This window comes from Rhinopithecus bieti, unplaced genomic scaffold (genome assembly GCF_001698545.2).
Source record: "Rhinopithecus bieti isolate Rb0 unplaced genomic scaffold, ASM169854v2 scaffold_28121, whole genome shotgun sequence".
In the NCBI taxonomy this organism is placed as follows: domain Eukaryota; kingdom Metazoa; phylum Chordata; class Mammalia; order Primates; family Cercopithecidae; genus Rhinopithecus; species Rhinopithecus bieti.
In genome coordinates this window covers 1,557,850-1,575,411 of record NW_016813094.1, presented here as the reverse complement: position 1 = coordinate 1,575,411, position 17,562 = coordinate 1,557,850, and the positions used below count along the sequence as shown (strand labels likewise).

Genomic DNA, 17,562 nt, shown 5'->3' with positions numbered 1-17,562 from the left:
ATCTGTTAAAATTTTGAAAGTGATCAAACACAATCACTTTATTATTATTAAAGATTATAATAAAATGCCAATCATGACAAATTAGTTTTTGATAACTACTAGGCAGCATTGTTTGAAATGATTTAGGATTAATATTTAACTGTCTATTCAAAATCTTTTATAGTATAAAAGATTCTTTATGAGCTTGTTGATTTTGATGTTTGAAAAGTGCTTACTACAGTTTCCCTATTATTAAGACAAAGGAAGAAAAGAAACTTGGTTAAACCAGAGAGAATGTTAAAAATTATGACCGGGGAAGTTTTATTTGTGAAGGCTTTTATAAAATATTTACCCACAAACAAATACAATGAAGGGACCACAATGTTGCAACACTCAGATTCTTCAGATGCCAATCTCAGTCAGAGCTGCCCTAGGCCTTACTCAAGAGAAAGTTACACATCAAAGGAAAGGTGATAAGGTTCTCATCACACAGTTAAAAAACCTTGCAACTCTCCTTGACTTTCTTTTCTCAAGATGGTTTTGAAGTGATTGAAATAGGTAACATTCTGTCCAAATAGTGTTACGTGAAAGGAATTTCTAAAGGAAATCTAGCTGCTGCCAACAATTTGCCCACATAATTTTCTTTTGGTCTTTGTATGTAGCATCGTTATTCAAGTAATATTTATTGATTTATGAACATTCTTAATTGGCTAGGTTCTCTATGAGTCATAATTAAGAAAATACAGTACCTCACATTAAAAAACGTTCTGAAACCAGAAGTTTTTATTTTAAAGAAATACATAATTTTCAATAATTGTCAGATTATTATTGTACATTATTTGCCTTCAAGTGCTGAGTATTAAGAAAAGAGACAAATGGGCCAGGCGCAGTGGCTCATGCTTGTACTCCCAGCCCTTTAGGAGGCTGAGGCGGGCGGATCACGAGGTCAAGAGATCGAGATCATCCTGGCCAACTAACATGGTGACACCCTGTCTCTACTAAAAACACAAAAATTAGCTGGGCGTAGTGGTGCATGACTGTAGTCCCAGCTACTTAGGAGGCTGAAGCAGGAGAATTGCTTGAACCAGGGAGGCAGAGGTTGCAGTGAGCCGAGATCGTGCCACTGTACTCCAGCCTGGGTGACAGAGTGAGACTCCATCTCATAAAAGAAAAAAAAATGACAAAAAAGAAATTAAAAAAACGTTTTGCCATTTCAAGATTGTTTTTTATATTTTCAAAATGCTGAACAATTATGGATATTACCTGGCTGACTGGCTATTTTATTCAAGCACTTAAGGAAATAACCATACTTTTTTTATCACACACACTTTCTCCATTGGTTTGGGTGGGTTCGTATAGTTTTTCTCCTCTGTGGAAAGAGATGACTGCAGACTTGATTATGAAAGAATCATACTTGCATGGGAAATAAGGTTTTACTGCTCTATGAAAAAAAATTTTTTTCTTCCTAAAATCTAGCTATGTAAAATTTCTTTTTTATTTTCTTTTTTTTCTCTGTCACCCAGGCTAGAATGCAGCGGCGTTAGCTCAGCTCACTGCAACCTCTGCCTCCCGTGTTCAAGTGATTCCCTTGCCTCAGTCGCCTGAGTAACTAGGATTACAGGTGTGCACCACTACACCCAGTTAATATTTCTATTTTTAGTAAAGATGAGGTTTCACCATGTTTGCCAGGTTGGTCTCGAACTCCTGACCTCAGGTGACCCAACTGCCTCGGCCTCCCAAAGTGCTGGGATTAGAGACTGAGATGCCGTTCCCGGCCCGATGTAAAGATTTCTAAGAATATTCTTGCTCTTGTATTTGGAATGTAAGAAAACTTGATGTATGGGATTATTTCAATATTAGGAGAGACTTAAAACTTCCTGATTTATAAAAGCTTCATCTTTTTAATTTTCTGAACCTAATTATGGCACTATATTTATGGATTAAATAAGAGAAACAAAACAGCTTAAAATTCACACTCTTATAATGTCTTTTTTTCCCAAACATTTTAGTTCTATATTAGTATGTTCAATACTGTAGCATCTTCTTTTAAAATAAAAACTTCTGTTGATGTAGTGGCTATAAGTAACACTGTACACCTGGCTATTAGACTAGAACTAAGATCATATTCAGAATTATCCAGCATTGAATATCCAATATACCAGTATATTCACTGCTGGCCCCAGTGTTATCTCAGAGAGAAGTGCCTTTTTGAGAAATAGGTTTTCATGGTAAAAAATCCACAATATTTTAGTTCGGAGAATTATGAAAGCTGAAAATACTTTAAATCATGTTGAAGTTTAGAAACATAAATGAAGACTAAAATCTAATTTCTGATATCAATAGGAGTTTAAGAGATAAAAATAAATACACAACATCTTTATCAGTCTTAAGGAGATGATGTATCAATAAATAATGGGATCCATTCTCTCGGTCAGCCTCCAGAGGCCCCTGGAGGTTTCCTACCTAGAAGGCCAAGAAAAGTATACTTCCATCTACTCAAGCAATTTACTCGGCTGTTGCCAAAACTTTATTCTGGGCTGTGTTTGGCAGATAATAAAAGCAGTTCTTTGTGTACACAGAAATTCATCGTATTTCTTAAGCCTCATGTTGCTAGTCAATGGTTATTAGAGGCTCGCAAGCATGTCGTGTATGGGGAGCAAAGGAAGCTGAATACGACCTGAAGTCAAAGGCAGTCCTTCAAGAAAACCATACAGTTTTATTTTTTAATCACTGCCGACAGTGCTCCGTTTCAGTGCGGTTTACGTTCACTGTATTTTTTTGTTCCATTTCCTGTTGTTAGGTAGCTCTCCTCCATTTCTTTTTCTCTTTCTTGCATAGTTTTTCTTTCTGATCAGTATCTTAACCTCTTTCTTCCTGTATTTTAAACTCTCTGTAATAATCTTATTCCTGCTTATAGATAACAGTCTTTTCAGATAGTTTTGAATTTTCATGTTTCTAACCATGGCTTTATTTGTAAACTACTTTTAAACTTATTGAGCACAATCGTACCACATCAAACTTCAGAATAGCTCTCCCTTAGGAGTTAACAGCCCCCTGATGTCTTGGTGACCTGTCCCTGAAAACAATGAGTCACCGCAAATACTCACTTGAGTGCATTAGGTACTAATTCCATGATGTCCTACTTCTCTTTTTACTAATATCTTTGCCCGAACACCGACTTTCCACTCACATTTATACCAACCAGTTATAACGCTCATAATGTTTTACACATCCTAAGTCTGAAATACATGGGCTATCATTAGCAATTCTCCTTAAGCCTTCGTCAGTTTTCTAAATGTTCCCATTACTTCTCCAAATAAGTGAGTTTCTGATAAAGACACCATCTTCTCTGCAGCTTTTTCAGGTGGACTCTTTTCTTTCGTCTCCTAACTAAATAGCTCAGGTTTTAGTGGTGAGGTATAGGACTCACACTGTTCTTCATTACCACTTTCAAATCATTTTTCTATCTTCTGCCTTTAAAACTCACAACTCATGTGACCCAGATGTCAAATGATTATACCATCCCATATTTCCCTATGTAGTTATCATCTACCTCCTGATAATTCTCCTCATTTACTAAAATATCTAGTCCTTCTATTATTAATCTTGGTGATATTATCATCATTCCGATGAAAGATTCAAAAACTTTTCCTCTCAGTTCCTTAACCACTTAGAATTTAATAACATTTCTCCAACTTAGCTCAGCCATTAACTCCCATGGCCACCCCTATTGTCAGTGCTAATGTATCAATTCTAGTCCTTCAAGTTCTTGTAAATTCTCAGACTACAGTACTGAGAGGTGAAGCTGGCTGGGCTTCTGGGTCGGGTGGGGACTTGGAGAACTTTTCCGTCTAGTTAAAGGATTGTAAATGCACCAATCAGCACTCTGTGTCTAGCTAAATATTTGTAAATACACCAATCAGCACTCTGTCAAAACGGACCAATCAGCACTCTGTAAAATGGACCAATCAGCACCCTGTAAAATGACCAATCAGCTTTTGTAAAATGAACCAATCACCAGGGTGTGGGTGGGGCCAATAAGGGAATAAAAGCTGGCTGCCCGAGCCAGTAGTGGTTATCCACCTGGGTCCCTTTCTATGGTGTGGGTGAGGAGGGCTTGTTGTTTTACTGTTAGCAATAAATATTGCTGGTCAGTGATTGGGTCTGTGCTGTTTTTAAAAGCAGTAACACTCACCAGGAGAGTCTGCGGTTTCAGTCTGGAAGTCAGTGAGACCAAGAATCCACTGGAAGGAACCAATTCCAGATACAGTACTATTGCCCTTGCAATTCTTTCTGTCTGTCTGTCTGTCTGTCTGTCTGTCTGTCTTCTTTTTTTGGAGATGGAGTCTCGCTCTGTCCTCTGGGCCCAGGTGTCGTGGTACAATCTCGACTCCTCACTGCAACTTCTCCCTTCTGCATTTAAGCAATTCTCCTGTCTCGGTTTCTCGAGTAGCTGGACTACAGGCATGTGCCAGCGTGCCCAGCTAATTTTTTGTATTTTTAGTAGAGACAGGGTTTCACCATGTTGATCAGGCTAGTCTTGAACTGCTGACCTTGTGATCTGCTGGCCTCAGCCTCCCAAAGCACTGGGATTACAGGCATGAGCTACCATGCCCAGTCTGTTTTTCTTCTTAGTTTATTTCGTGTATAGTGCCTCCGTAGTAGGTAGATTGGGCCACGTGACCAAATTCTGGCCAGTGAAATTCAGTGAAGGGTGGGGGGGGGTAACCCTGTAGAAATGAAGTTTAGCGAAAGTCGACATGAGCTCTCTGCAACCCCATCCCTTGCTACTCCCAGCCACAGGGATGATTAGGATGATGTCTGGGACTCCAACAGCTAATTTTTGTGTTGGGTTTCTGTTTTGTTCTATTTGAGCAGTCTTTCTTTGATAAATGCCTTTCATCATTGTAATCTTTTTTTTTCTCTCCTTTTTCTTTTTCTGTCATTTAGCTTATTGGCAGAAGAATTCTTATCCAAGGATTCTGATGCTCTAAATTTAGTTTATTTTTCATATATTTTTTGAAAATTTGTTGGTATTTGTCATATTTCCAGAAGATTTCCTCCACCTTATTCTGCAACCCTCTCATGAAATTTAATGAGTTTTTATTGAAGTACTAATTTTGTATGTATAGGGCTAACACTTAACACTAAAAGGCTGAAAACTGAAAACATTTTTCTTTTGGAAATTAGAATTGTGACTGAGTAACAAATAGAAACCTGTGAATAGTTCATCACCAGCTCTGAGATGGTATTTTGCACATATATGTGATAGGTTTGAATGGATGAACATATGCAGTTTGACATTTGGGCTCATATGTCATCACAGAAAATACCAGTTAAGGGTTAAGCTCTCTGGTCAGGCTCATTGCCTCATACCTGTAATCGCAGCACTTGGGGAGGCCAAGGCAGGTGGAGTTTGAGGTGAGGAGTTTGAGACCAGCTTGGCCAACATGGTGAAACCCCATCTACATTAAAAATACAAAATTAGCTGGGCATGGTGGCAGGCGCCTGTAATCCCAGCTGCTTGGGAGGTTGAGGCAGGAGAATCCCTTGAAATTGGAGGGTGGAGGTTGCAGTGAGCGGAGATGGCACCGCTGCACTCCAGCCTGGGTGAAAGAGTGAAACTCTATCTCATAAAAAAAAAAAAAAAGGGTTAAGTTCCCCCATCTCTTCTCCCACAAATACATGAATATATATTTTAAAGTCATATTACTATACACACTATTATGTATTTCTTTAAGAAATAATTTTGAATTTTAGAGCTATCATAACAAATGATGACATAACACATTAATATTTTAACTTTGGTATTAGAATTAAAAATATATATACCTTGGTTTTAACATACCTTAATGCATTTTCTAAACAAGAAAATTAACATTGTATCATTATAGTTCACATGACTACAATTTTAAAAAATCCAAATTTGAATATAATATTGTATATTTCTATATATTTTACATTTTCATAATTTATCCAAAGTACTTCACAAGAATGTTATGCCATATTTTCTATTTGATTAAATGGAAAGCAATAGAAGAAATAATACTTTTGCAATTGGTAAAATACTCTTTCATACATAGCAATAAATGTTTTCATTACAATCCATTTTATTTTGTGTATTATAGAAGATATTTCTCATATCTTTATCTCTCATGTACTTTAATATAGATAAAAATTGAGGTTAAAATCACAAAATGTACTATCAATGAAATAGCATTTTATGTTAAATTGTATTCATTTGCATTTAGTTGGATGTCTTAGATGTAGTTTTTAGTAATATGAAACTGATGAAAAAACTGACATATATTCACAGTCTTTGGAAGGCACAAATCTTTACCTTGTGCAAGAAAATAACTGGACCCTTGTTTTGTGGTAGTTATGAGAATATGATAAGAGCTATGAGCATTTGTAAGAAGCAAAATATGGAACAAATATCTTTCATTACCATACTTGTAGATTTTATCAATCAAATGTTAAAATCTTAAGTTGATTCCAGGAAGAAAGTACTGCTAAAGAACTGTTTACTTATTAGTAGTAGAGATGGACATCTTTACAAAGTCCTAGGTTTGTGCCAAAAAAAGTCTTCACTGTGGTAGGAAGTAAGTTACTAGTAAAGCTGTTAAAAGCCTCTGGTAGAGGTGAGTCTCCACTGTTTCCTTATTTGCATGCTCTGACCAGCACTGCTGGATGCTGGAAGAGGACACCGCAGACTCCCGCCTTTTCTCCACAGACTCCCGCCTTCTCTCCACAGACTCCCGCCTTCTCTCTGTGCAGCTGTCTTATCTCCATATCTGTGTCATGAACTCTAGCCACCTTACTAACTCTGACCAACTTTGCCGGCTCAGTTCAGGGAGTCTGCCAGGCTTGGACTAGTTACTCGCTTCCTGTTATGGGGTAGAAACTCTCAAGACTAGAAGCTGAAACCATTGTAGGATTTACTTTGTTGAATTCCGGTCTTTCAGGGCTCACTGTCCATTGTTGCCTGATGTTTAATGTCTTGAAAACCGTTGTTTCATGTATTTTCACATTTTTTAGTTGATTCATACAGTAGTAAACATCTTCGTCTGAAGTAGAACACTTGTTTGATTATGTCTTATTTTTCTGTCTCTATTAGAATATTTTGGGAGAAAATGGAGGAAATACAATAAAAAAGGGGAAAAAATAACTCCAGTAATATTTAATGTAGTTGCACCTTTACTCTCCCTATCATTTGATCATAGTACTATCCAGAAGAGGGCTGTAACATATCTTATTTCTTCCATCTCCCTAATCTCTTCACTTTCTTAGTGTTATATTTCATGCATTCATTGATTTATTCAGCAAATACTTTTTGAATCTCCATTATGTATTTGGCAAGGTGAGAAGGGCCTTTTACCAGAAGATTCCTCGGATAATTTTTATGTATTCCCCTCAATGATCTTGAGAAGACCGTCTCTGTGTTTACAACTACATTTGTAATGGAAGGGGGAAATTAAAGTACAAAAACTAGAGGTGTCGTTGTCATATTTGCATTGTAGAAAGATAATTATGGCTGCAATATGAAGTATGTGTTAATAGGTCAAAGATGCTTGGGAAAGAAACCAATAGGAGGACTGTTAAGATGACCCAGTCAAGAAATATTAAAGACCTATATTTGGGCAGTAGTAACAAAAATGAATAGGAAGATACACATGTGAACATTATTTAGCAGATAAAATTAAAAGTACATGGGCCGGGCGCAGTGGCTCAAGCCTGTAATCCCAGCACTTTGGGAGGCCGAGACGGGCGGATCACGAGGTCAGGAGATCGAGACCATCCTGGCTAACACGGTGAAACCCCATCTCTACTAAAAAATACAAAATCTAGCCGGGCGAGGTGGCGGGCGCCTGTAGTCCCAGCTACTCTGGAGGCTGAGGCAGGAGAATGGCGGGAACCCGGGAGGCGGAGTTTGCAGTGAGCTGAGATCTGGCCACTGCACTCCAGCCTGGGGGACAGAGCGAGACTCCATCTCAAAAAACAAACAAACAAAAAAAAGTACATGATGATTTATAGTATACGGCATGAAAATATTAGGAATATTTCTATCTAAGAAGATAGAAACAGGTTTCAAGAAGGGCTGCACTGTTTCTATCTTCTTAGTGTTTTAACTATAAGTAGGCCATCAAATATTTAATTAAAATATGAGAATGATTTTCTAATCTCTCTTACTCTAATCCATTTTTGTATATGGGGCAATAATCATTATAGCCATTATATGAATGTTTGAAAAGACAATGTGGGATAATACATCAAAAAATATTAGTACAATGTCTAGCACATAAGTGATTCCATATTTTAAATATTGATACAATTTATTATATTTTTTGTTAATTGAATAGCATTATAATTTTTTTTAGTTATGGCTTTAAGTCACTTTCAAGCTATACTGATGACTTGAATATTTAGGCCCCTCAGTAAGGCATAGTGATTAATATAAATCAAAGTAAAGTTTGCATTTTGGTTAACACATTTCAATTTGTTAGTTTGAATTGGTTCCTCTGAATCAAATTATCTCTACATACTCTGCTCGATTTGGGTTTTGAGAACTATACAGTTGAAGCTAAAATGGACTAAGATGACCCATCAAGATACTCTGAATGTTACTTCTGTAAACTAAAGAATATATTTTTCAGAAGCCATATTTATTTTATTAATTGCAGCTATGATGACATTAACAACTCTTAGAGAATCTTAGAATATGGAACCAAGACTCATTAGCTCCAGTAAAGAATTTAAAAAGCTTTCTTTTCCCAGATACTAGTATTGCTCAATAATCATATACATAGTTACAGTATGACATAATGAGGACCTCAATGAACTCTCTCTCTCTCTAAAATAATAAAAATACTAGCAAAACCACCTAAAACCTACCATAGCAGAACTCTAGTCATTAGAGTGATCCTAGAGAAACTATTGAATATGACAGCGGGATCTGTGGTGCTTTAACTTGAGGCTACTCCTATCACTCCTTTTTACCCCAGATCAATGGCACAGTAGCAAAAATACAGCAGTACTACAGACAATGAGATTTAACCTCTTCTACAGTTCTCTTCAAAGCATCACTCCCAGAGCACAGGCAATATTTTGTTTGAACTTGCAGATTACTACAAAATCTCTATTCTCAGACTGTGGCGATGTTTTGTGTTTAACTCAGAGAACTCAGCTCTGCTGCACAGTGGTGGATGAGAATAAAACATTCAGCAATAATAGCTGAATATTTCAATAACCCATTTTCAGTAATGGAGGAGGTAACTAGGCAGAAGATCAACAAGGAAATGGAACACTTGAGCAACATTAGAAACCCCTAGACTTGACAGACATGTTTAGAATACTACAACCTACAACAGCAAAATACACATTCTTCCTAAGTGTATAAAATCATTCTCCAGGACAGACCATATGCTAGACCAAAAAATAAGCCTTCATAAATTGAAGGGATAAAAATGATACAAAACTTAGGACAAATTATAGAAATCAAGGCAAAGCAATACTGGCATAAGAATAAACATAGTGATCAAAAGAATATGATTGAGTATGCAGAAATAAACTCATGGTTAACTGATATGCAATTGACCATAAATCAATTGAATAGAAATTGACCAAGGATGCCAAGACAATTCAATGGAGAAAAAAGTAGTATTTTCATACATAGTGATAGGACAAATGAATATCCAAATCCACAAGAACAAACCTAGACTTCTATCTCATCTTACAAAAAAATTAACTCAAAGGTGTATATAGACATAAAGTAATTGTCAAAATTATGAAAGTTACAGAAGAAATCATAGGGGTAAATCTTCATGACCTCAGGTTAGGCAGGGATCTTTTAAATACCACACCAAAAGCACAACTGGCAATATAAATTGAAAAAAGGTAATTTGGATTAATCAAAATTAAAAACTTGGCCCATCAAAGGTCATAATCAAGAAAGTGAAAAGTCAAGTAGAAAATGAGAAAATCTATTTTCCTTTTTTTTTTTTTTTTGAGATGGAGTCTCACTCTGTCACCCAGGCTGGAGTGCAGTGGCCTGATCTCGGCTCACTGCAAGCTCCGCCTCCTGGGTTCACGCCATTCTCCTGCCTCAGCCTCCCGAGTACCTGAGACTACAGGTACCGGCCACCACGCCCGGCTAATTTTTTGTGTTTTTAGTAGAGACGGGGTTTCCTCGTGTTAGCCAGGATGTTCTCAATCTCCTGACCTCGTGATCCACCCACCTCGGCTTCCCAAAGTGCTGGGATTACAGGCGTGAGCCACAGCGCCCGGTCAGAAAATCTATTTTCAAATTACACGTTTGACCAAGGCCTTATATCTACAAAACATAAAGTAATTCTATAACTCAACAATAAAAACAACAAGTAATGAAATGAGCAAAGGATTTAAATAGAAATTGCTAAAAGGAAAAAAGAAAGAAATACAATTGGCCAATAAACACATAAAAAGATGCTGAACATCGTTAGTCATTAGGAAAATGCAAATTAAAACCAAAAGGAAATACCATTTCTCATATGATGGAATGCTTAAAATAAAGGAGACAGACAATAAGAAGTGTTGATGAAGATATGGAGATATTGGAAGCCTTATACATCACTGGTAGGAAGTTAAAATGGCATAGCCACTTTGAAAAACTTACACTTCTTCCAAGAACTTAAACATAAATTTACCATATGACCCAGAAATTTCACTCCTCAGTATATACCCAAAATAAATGAAAACTTAGATACACAAAAAATCTTATAGGTGAATGCACATAGCAGCATTATTCATAGCCAAAATATGGGAAAAATGAAAATGTTTAATATCTATTAATCAATAAATATAACATGTTATATCGTACACTAAAATATTACTTGACAATAAAAATAATGAAATATTAATCCATGCTACAATAAAGATGAACCTTGAATTCATCGTGTTAAGTGAAAGAAGGCTGTCACGAAGACTACATAAAGAACAATTTTATTTATGTGAAATACTAGTCTAAGTAAATCCAGAGACGGAAAATACATAATTGGATCTCTGGAGCTGAGGCTGGAAGTGGGGTCTCGAATGAGAGAGTACAGGGTGTAAAGCCAGAATGGAATATGGCTGCTAATGTGTATGGGGCTTTTTGGGCACCAGTTAGGTATTCCAAACGTAGATTCTGTTGATGGTTGTACACTCTTTGACGATGCTAAAAATCATTCCACTATGTGCTTTAAATTGGTGAATTTTGTGATATGTGTAATATCTCAATAAAGCTATAAAATTATGCATTAGGCAACTATTTGAGCATGCTATTTTATTCATTTAGGAAATGGAAAATTAAAATTGATAGTTTCTCCCACGGAGAATGCACAATAATAATAGCGAAGTAAAAGACAACTGGAAAACTGCTGCAAATTCAAGAGACTACATACAATTTCTTTGAAAATTTTCAATCTCCTTCTGTCCTTAAAACTGCCTTTCAACTTTTTGTACCAGGAAAACATTTAATGCATAATAGTAGGAGTTTCATAAATTCTTTTGATGAATGACTATATTAATTTGTTTTATGGAAAATGTATTTGTTTTACATTACACTGTGAATTGCAATGTTGAACTTCACAGTTTGATGAAATTCCATGCATTCGTTTAATTTTCAATATGCTTATTCTTTCTTTTTAATTTGACTTTATGTCTGCTTAGACTACTACTTTATCTCACTGTGAGCAATTACTGTTATTGGGCCTTATTTTGTTGTTGCTAATAAACATTTATTGAGCATCAAAGTCATACATCTATTATACACATAATATATCATATAATATATGCAATACATTATGTTATATATAATATGTAATATATGTATACATATATAATACATAATGTAATACAAAGTATTTGTATATTTTTATTATATATTATGTATTATTTTAAAGTCAGTCTTTTTGTTGTATCAACATATTGTTGTGATTTACAAATAATGATCTCACGCATCTATCACTTTGGAGTATGTGGAGAATACAATTTTTCACATAAATATATGCCTTTTTATATGCATTATTCCTTAGGAACTTTGTTTTGGCTAAATATTTAAAACATTTCCAAAACTTTTCAATTGCTTAATACTTTTGCTATGTGGAACAGAACGACGATGATGCTTGGAACATAGGGTTAACGTGATATGCTTCCTGCTTTAAGTGACCACCTAAACTCTGTGCTTTGTTGGCTGTATAAATTCCTTTACTTTCAGTCAACTCCAAAAGATAAGAGTTCCAGGTTAAAGCTGCAATGTTCTCTCTCTTTCCAGCCTGAATGATTCCAGGTGAGACCTTCTGATTTACTGTCCCTTCTAACCAAGCTAATTAAATCAATAAAGGTAATTTTATGAACAATTCTAAAACCTTACATAGCTGACAAGCAGTTCTGTCATTCTCTCTTCAGGTTAAGTGTGTAAGCTATAGGACACTCAATATCTTACCGGGCAATTTCCTTGTATTTCTGGTTCTGTAACTGTGCTCTAAGTACCAAGTTTGAAGAAAATGTTATTTTATGTAAAGTAAAGGGCACTATTTTATGTTTTCAAATTAACAAAAAGAAAAATACTTCCCAGACGGGATTTAAAATATAGCAAACCATTGCAGTGATTTCTACGGTAGAAAGTTACGGTAGTTTTGGGTGTGTTTTTTTCCCCACTAATGTCTAAATACTTGTGAGAATTAATACATATTTTCAAGAAATGTTAATGAATAGAATGTAGGAATCTAAAATAATAAGAATCATATATACAAATTACACATTCAGATAAAACAGATACAGAATAATAAACAGGTTATCTTTTCAAAAACTGTGTTATTACTGATGATAAACTAATTTAAGAAATTTTCTTCTAAATATATGATAATTGATTTATAAATCAGACTACTAATTTTTCTTTAAGTTTTTTTTAGGTGATTTACTTTACCATTCACTCAAACATAATAAAGTAATCTTGGTAAATTTGACTCAAGAAAATTCAACTAACGGCATTCATATTTATGAGAATTTTCAAATTTCTGTAATTAATGTGTTTTTCCTTTTTTAGGTGTAAAGTTCTTTTTGATTAATTTCTGAATTAAAATGATTTGCTCAAACAAAATGAGTATTCCAATGAATATACATTTACATTTTTATCATCTGATATGTTTTATTTTGTGACTGAAACATTTTTTGCTTAAGCAGAAATACCCTCCCCTCTTAAATGGGGAAAAGTAAAAATTACTAAGAATAAGGTATTTTATTTCTTACTAGTGGAATGGTTAATAATCAAAATATAGTTTTATAATTTAATTTACTGTTAATCCTATGTTCAGGAAGAAGGACAACTTTAGTTGATGCTAGAATTAGGAAGAAAACTAAAAATTAGACAAATATTTTCATTGTAATTGGGGAAGCATGTTGAACACTGACTATGTACCCTCCAGGAAGCTGTAACTTTCATTTATTGGCACACAGAGACTGATTCCAGGACCTGAGAAAAAAACTGCATTAGTCCCTAAAATTTTTTGCAAATTAATAATAATGTTGATATTAAAGACAATCTCTCCATAGTTTATATTATTTTATATATCTATTCCTATGATGTTAAATTCATACAACTTGAAGAAATACTAATACTCTTTCTTCTGTATCTATGGTAAAACTAACTTGATTCGAAATTCATTTAGGTGGGCATATATAAAAGTATTTTAAGAGATTGCTATTTTTTGAAAAGACTTGTCTTTGTGTTCTTACCCTTCTAAATCTTCCTGAAATTTAAGTCAATGTTTTATTTTTTCTTTTTATTTTTTTTATAATGTTGCCCTGTTATCAGTGAGTATGAATAATTGTCAAATCTTTTTCTAGAAATGGATTTCTAAGCCTGAGAAAGGCCTTGGCAGATTATCAGTCCTTTCCATTTATGGCAATGGTATTGGATAACATTGAAGGTCAATCAGGAAATCCATGAAGAGTCTAGAACCAAAGGAGCAGCCTTTGGAAGGGCCTTGAGAACATTATTGGGTCACTTGAAAGTCTTTTTCTTTTCAGTCTAAAGAATTTTTTAAATTCATTTTGTGATTTCGCCTACAGCTAATTCATAGAACCACTGGACAGATAAGCAAACAATAGTCAATTTAGTCAAACGTCTTAAGTTGTGACAGAAAGCTTCACCCCTTACAAGTTGGTTATCTTCTCCATTAAAGCATAATGGGGAGTATTATTTAATATAATCTAATAACCCTTCCCATAATACTTTCCTAATATTTTAGTTTATATATTGAAAGTTTATTAAAATGAAGTCAATATAAAATAAATTAGCAATAAATGATTGAATTGTCTTTGCACTTGTTACAGGTTGGCATTGGTGACAGATGAGACACAGTATTATTTTTGAGCAACATCTCCTTTTTTACATAAAGAAAATAAGGTGATTTAATTGTCTTATCACTAATAAAACTATTAACTACAGTCACTTGAGTGAAATTTCTAGAATTAAAGAGAAGAAACATAAATGCATTCTTAATAAATGGGCACACTTTATACCTTGTGTCTATATTAAATTAGCAGATAATATGTGGTCAGCAACAAAAAATACCAGTTTTATGAATTGTCCTTGTGCCTATATTAAATTAGCAGATAATATGTGGTCAGCAACAAAAAATACCAGTTTTATGAATTGTCCTTATGCTAAAACGTATGTATTAAATCTGGCCGGGTGCAGTAGCTCACACCTGTAATCCCAGCACTTTGGGAGGTGAGTGGATCACTTGAGGTTAGGAGTTTGAGACCAGCCTGGCCAGCATGGTGAAACCCCATCTCTACTAAAAATACAAAAATTAGCCATGTGTGGTGGATTATGCCTGTAATCCCAGCTACTCAGGAGGCTGAGGCAGGAGAATCACTTGAACCTGGGAGGCAGAGGTTGCAGTGAGCCGAGATCATGGCACTGTACTCCAGTCTGGATGTCAGAACAAGAGTCCATCTCAAAAATAAATAAATAAATAAATAAAATAAAAAATACCAAAACATATGTATTAAATCTGATTACTTAACACATTGTTTTGGTTAGGAATTTATTTCAGTGCTATATATAATGTAATGTTTTTCAATAAATTTTCATTTAGAATTCATCCTTTTCTTCATAATTGCTGTGATCATTTATCACATTATACACAGTTAAGCTGATTTACACGCAGGTATTAAAACTGCAGCATTTAGACTCCAGATCCTTCCAGAAGTTAGTAAATATAAATCATAAGGGGAACATATCCACCATATAGATTTTGTTAAAATAAAACAATAAAAATCATGCCAAAGTTCATTGCATTATTTTCATTAAAATCATACGAGTTCAAATTTTGAATGCCTGCTGCTGCTGGAAGTCTATAAAAGAAGTCATAGATTACATCAATAAATAATGACACTTTGCCACAAATGATGAATAGTTTTAACTCTCTTGTTCTTTAATTTATATGTATTTTAGGCCTATTCTCTCTGTCTCTCTCTCTCTCTCTCTTTTTCTCTCTCTCTCTCACACACATACACACACAGACATACACATACACAAACACACATATGTGTGATTTACAATATTCATAAGTGCCCTGCTTGTAAGGTTTTCGTCCATGCCATGAGACTTATATCCTAGACGAAACCAGTCTGAACTGTGAAAATCCTCATTTCCACTGGGAATTTTATTTTTAGATTTTCACTCTCCATACATCTGCCTTTGAGCAATTTTCTGTGCTTCAAGCATGAGCAAGCAATATTAATCCAATTTCTAGTTTCTGTGAGGCACATTATGTTAGATCATATGCACTTCAGTGCTTCTTCTTGGAAACTTTGTGTTTACTTAACTGTTTCACTATCAGCCTTTATCCAAAGAGTAGCAAAACCAGGTTAATTTTATTTTCTATCTTAGGAAACAGCCCAGTGATTCAAGAACAATGGAATCATATGATAAGATGAAATACTATCTGACACAGGGCAAAATTACACATTGATATTTGAGTGGATATCAATAAACTATAAAAGAATAGCTTATTGCTCTAATGCTCAGATACCTAAATTATGTTTGAGGGAGCAAATGAAAACTTCTTCAATTTTAATAAAATAATATAATTCTATATGAAATCATTATAATTTGTTTACATTTACTTTCATCTCTTCAAAATTATCAATATGTCTACTCAATGGGTGAAATTATTCTAGAAATAGGGTAATGTGAATTTGAAACCTATAATAACTTTTAAAAGCCAAATGTAAATATTGTAGAATTTATTCTTTGTTATTTTCCAAATATATCCACTGCCCCTCCTTGCAACAAAAAAGCACATTATGTCTGCATGATGCAAACCTTTAAATAACTATTGATAATTTGATTAAACATTAGATTGTATTAAAATAAATCTGAATGAATGAGCATTTTAATATTCTTTAAATTTCCTGGGTCATTCCAAAGATATTAACCAAGTTAGTTGCTTTATCTAAAGGGAGTACAATTTAAACATATCAATCCATCAACATATTTTAGTAGTGCCACAAATAAACAGCTGGTCCTGAAAATTTCATGTAAGNTATTTTCCAAATATATCCACTGCCCCTCCTTGCAACAAAAAAGCACATTATGTCTGCATGATGCAAACCTTTAAATAACTATTGATAATTTGATTAAACATTAGATTGTATTAAAAATAAATCTGAATGAATGAGCATTTTAATATTCTTTAAATTTCCTGGGTCATTCCAAAGATATTAACCAAGTTAGTTGCTTTATCTAAAGGGAGTACAATTTAAACATATCAATCCATCAACATATTTTTAGTAGTGCCACAAATAAACAGCTGGTCCTGAAAATTTCATGTAAGCGAGAACTTAGAACATATGTTCTTCAACTTAGAGAAGATTTAATTCAATTTTACACATATTTGTGTAAGGACTAAGTAATAGGTACAAGCTATGGTAGTTACCGCCCCCCACAGAAAAATCACTGCATGGTAATAAAAGGAAATAAAAAGAAAATAAAGGCTCATAAACAAAGAAGAAATAAAATATATTCAAATCTGCTTTAGGTTTAAAACGATTTGCTTCACCTTCACAAGCAAATTATTTTGCTCTGCCACAGAAGAATAAATGTTAAATAGATCCTTGCAATGTGAAGTAATTAATGCCAGAGCTGAGCTCAGATGCTGATCTTTTTCCTTAAATTTCAGGACTATTCTCAATGCATCACTACTGTTCAATAGAAATATTAGGATATTACCTAGGAGGGAGCACTTTGATCTATTATCAGCTATTCTCACACATTTGAACCCTATGGTGAATTAAAATGACAGACAAAATTGAAATGTGTTACAAAGAAAACTTATTTTAAATGGGTGGAAGGAGAAAGGAAGAAATCAGAGGAACAAATCAAACAAAATGTCCTTGAGCACCAAGGACAGAGTGTGGACTAGAGATGCTAAAGCCAGAGCAGAAACACAAGCAAATTTACAAGCCTTAGGAATAAAAAATAAGACTACCAAAACCAGGAACACAATCTGGGTTGATCACTGTCCCAAAAGGAAATAAAATTTAACCCATTGA

At 34.4% G+C, this 17,562-nt stretch overlaps 1 pseudogene; it reads left to right on the top strand.

Annotated features, from left to right (window-relative positions):
* LOC108512390 (keratin, type I cytoskeletal 18-like) overlaps window positions 1-13,945 on the top strand; it is a 45,604-nt pseudogene extending 31,659 nt beyond the window's left edge.
* Window positions 13,946-17,562: the final 3,617 nt, after the last annotated feature.